The sequence below is a fragment of the Schistocerca americana genome, chromosome 7, assembly GCF_021461395.2.
Source record: "Schistocerca americana isolate TAMUIC-IGC-003095 chromosome 7, iqSchAmer2.1, whole genome shotgun sequence".
Taxonomy (NCBI): domain Eukaryota; kingdom Metazoa; phylum Arthropoda; class Insecta; order Orthoptera; family Acrididae; genus Schistocerca; species Schistocerca americana.
In genome coordinates, this window is record NC_060125.1 from 501,122,382 (window position 1) to 501,126,298 (window position 3,917).

Consider the following 3,917-nt stretch of genomic DNA (forward strand, 5'->3'; position numbering starts at 1 on the left):
GGTATACGGGTATCACATGTGTTTCTGATTATGAAACTGAAGCTTCAAAATTGATACCAAATAAATTGGAATAATAAACATAGCCGAATGGAAGACCAGTAATAAAAAAATAGCATTTGTTCTTCGTTACAAAACATTTCACAGTTGACTTCCCCAATTTCCATAGCCATGGAAGTAAACAATATTGCGTACCGGTAACACGTATGTGTGCAAGAAGCGATAGCAGTTTTGCTGTATTTATTTTGTGTCTGTAGTATTTCTTGGAACGTCAGTTATAGTCACAGATTCATATGAAGAGCGGCTCTAGTTTGTACTAGGTTTAAAGTTGACAGTCTGGTTGTCAATTGACGAAACAACGCGTGCAAATTATGTACTTTTGCTTTCAGTGTTTAGCGTTAGTTAATTCTCATTTCTTCAGTTATTATCAAGCAATCTGCACCAGAAAAGTTCCTAACTTGCACAGGTTTACAAACATCTACAGACCATTGCAAGTACCGGTATAATAACTCTTCTATAGATCGCTGCAGATATGACAACTATGTTACAGTAGTTCGTTATCAGAAGACTGAAACTTCTCGCCCACAGTACTTAGAAATTTGAACTCGACTAGCTGTTTGAAATAAAGTTGGCGTTTTAAGGCTTGTAATTGCAAAGAATAACCGCATTTCGGTTTAAAAGTACCGGTGTGGTATGTATATCCTGACTGGTGATACCAGCGAGCTTACCGATTTGCTTGCAAACCTGGAGAAAAAAATTTGTTTTACTTTAAAGCACGAGTTCCGTACTACCAGTGGACCGCGAATTACAAAAATAAAAACTGTAGCTGTAAAATTAAAGTATCGTAAATAATACGAAAGTCTCAGGTTTATTCATAAACTACTCTGAAAGCGGCATGCGGTCCCATGGTGTAATGGTTAGCACTCTGGACTCTGAATCCAGCGATCCGAGTTCAAATCTCGGTGGGACCTAAAAATTTTTATCCGCGTAGTTTCACTCAGTTTTATCAGCATTTAGTACTTCTTTACTTATATGGTTACTGCGTGCAGATAATATACTCTCCATCGCGTGAAATGTGAAATTACTTTCCTCGTATACTTTCATTTCACGATGACTTAACTCCCAACTGATTTTTCCATTTCTATTGAAGGGCGGATGAATGACTACGATACCGCTGGCGTCCGGTTGAAATAGTTAGGTAAAATATGGCGCGAACGTAAAATTGGACCACGCTTCGCGCGGGCAAGACGCGTAAGTTTTAGTGCACTCGTAAAAACAAGTTGCAGTTCTAAGATTGTAACAAACGTTAGTTTACTACTGATTACTCAGCAATTACGAGTACCGTATTGTAGCATTTTTTAAGCTTGCTATTAAAGGTTTCACTTTTATATATGTGTTTTTCCAGAATACGCGAAAAGATCGTAAAGGTGGACGGTGATCGTATTTTTATTTACATTTTGCCGCAGTAAGCTTAGAGAATTGCGTTTAATTGTTCATTTTTTTCTTTCCGAAATTATCTAGGTCATATTTACGGAATGTATTTTAAATTAGTTACATTCATAAACTTTGCCACTAGTAGTTTGTTTACATACATTTGCCAACATAACAATTTTGTGTGAAAGTGTTTGTTTGTTAGTAATGTAACTGATTTATTCTTACTGAAGTATTGTTTTTATCATGAGTGAAAAGTATCTGACTTGCCGTACAGTTGTTAATTTCGGGGTTTAGTGTGATGGGCCCAGTAGTACTTTCGATTGGGGTGACTGTGATTGTCTGGGAATCAGGGAAGTAAATGATGCTTTTCAGTGGTTTTGTAGAATATGTAAAAGAGACGTGGGTAGATAGTGGAATGGAAGGGGATAATTGCTTCCCTTCAAGCTGAATTACAGACGGCTAGGAAAGATCTTGGCAGGTTAATGAGGGAGAAGGGTAAAGAGAGATAAGAAGTGGCAATAGGTAACAGAAGCAATGGGCTTAGAACTTCATCTGACTGCTCGGTGGTAAATGCATACCTCTTGACCACTTGTTTGAATTAGGAACTGATTAGCGTGAGGCAGATGTAGGGCACAACAGATTGAAAATTAAGAGTATAGGGAAGTCAATGACGGCCTTCATTAGAACCTGATTTACTCCCACTCTTTCGAGACATGAAACCATTGGCCAAACCCAATCAGTTCATATGTAAATATCCTAGAAGTTTCTCAAACAATTTAAAGCAATGTTCGCCCAAACGGCTTGGCCAATCACAGGCCTTCTGGAAACAGCAGCAGGAAAGTGCTGCGCATTCTGTGTGGGAAGAATTCATAACTGTTGACTCCCGGGTACCTGGGTGCGACTGTAGACGCACTCGAACGGCGCAGAAATAAAACTGCACGCTGTTCTTGTTAGTGTGTCCTTTCAACTTTCGCCTGCATCTCCGACAACAGGAAGCGGTGCTTACTGGGTCTCTCCACGGGACAGCATTGTGACGGGCTGTAAAAATTCTGCCCTTCAGCTGCTGAGCAAAACTTGCCAGCTCGCCCCCGACCTGCGCGAAGTCCGTCGCTTCCTCAGCCTCTCTCACTACCATAGCCACAGCAAAAATTACTTTCGTAAAGGTTTCGGTACTACATTGTTAGTGTGAAGCTGCCCAATATCAACTAGCACCATTAATAAACTGATAATCCTGCCTAACATTCGATCTCAAATGATATAAATATGTTATTCTAATTAAACAAATTAATTATGTTAACTGATCGTGTAAGGAGTCAAAAAACAGCGACCTTACAAATGTTACAGTTACGAATGTTTTGTGAGAAGAACAATTGCTGGTATGTCTCCATGTCAGCTCAGATTTCTGTAAACTTACCTTCATGTTTACATACACTTATTGACTATTCTATAAACCTACGCTCTCGGAACTTTAACAGTAAACTATAAAGTGGCGCAGAATGCCTCCCCTGCAGCATCTGCCGCTGCAGTAGTCTCAGTGTCTCCACGACACTTTCGTCCTTGTACTGTATTGTATTGTATGTTAACTGGCGACCTATCACTGCAGCCGCAGTGGTACACAACCCCAGAACGACTACCGCAGTCCACTTCACCCCTCTGCCGCCCCACACCGAACCCAGCCAGGGTTATTGTGCGATTTGGCCCCCGGTGGACCCCCCAGGGAACGTCTCACACCAGACGAGTGTAACCCCTATGATTGCGTGGTAGAGTAATGGTGGTGTACGCGTACATGGAGAACTTGTTTGCGCAGCAATCGCCGACGTAGTGTAGCTGAGGCGGAATAAGGGGAACCAGCCCGCATTCGCCGAGACAGATGGAAAATCGGCTGAAAACCATCCAAAGACTGGCCAGCTCACCGGACCTCGACACAAGTCCGCAAGGGCTTGGCTAACCAGGTGGGCCTACTTTCGTCCTTACTAAATGAATATGTAACGAAACGTGCTGCTCTTCTTTGTATCTTCTCTGTTTTCTCTATGACTTATACTGTTCCACACTGATAAGCAATATTCAAGTATTGGTCGAACAAGGGTTTTGTAATCTACCTTCATTGTGAGTGGACCAAACTTTCAGAGGCTTCAATCCAGTGAACTCAGTTTGGCACTTGCCTTACCTGCAATTATTTTTATGTCGACATTCCACTTTACATCACTCTGAACGCGTAATCCTGGATGTATTATGAGTTACTGCTTCCACTGACTGTTGTGCAAGCGCGTAATCATACAACTGGTCATTATGTGTGCTTATGCGCCGCACGCTAGTATTTTTTTTATGTTGAGGGTCAATCGCCAATCCCTGTATCAAGCGTCGGTCCTCAGCAGGCCGTCCTGCACTTCGCTACAGTTTTCCAGCGTTGCAATATCTGTGTACAGAACAGCATCAACCACAGAAAACCTCATGAAACTTCGGCGTTATCAAATGGTTCAAATGGC

The 3,917-nt window shown here is 41.7% G+C and overlaps 1 non-coding gene across 1 annotated transcript; it reads left to right on the top strand.

Annotated features, from left to right (window-relative positions):
- The first annotated feature begins 896 nt into the window (after positions 1-896).
- On the top strand, positions 897-968 carry Trnaq-cug. The gene has a single exon. It is a non-coding gene; the product is annotated as a tRNA-Gln (tRNA).
- The last annotated feature ends 2,949 nt before the right edge of the window (positions 969-3,917 follow it).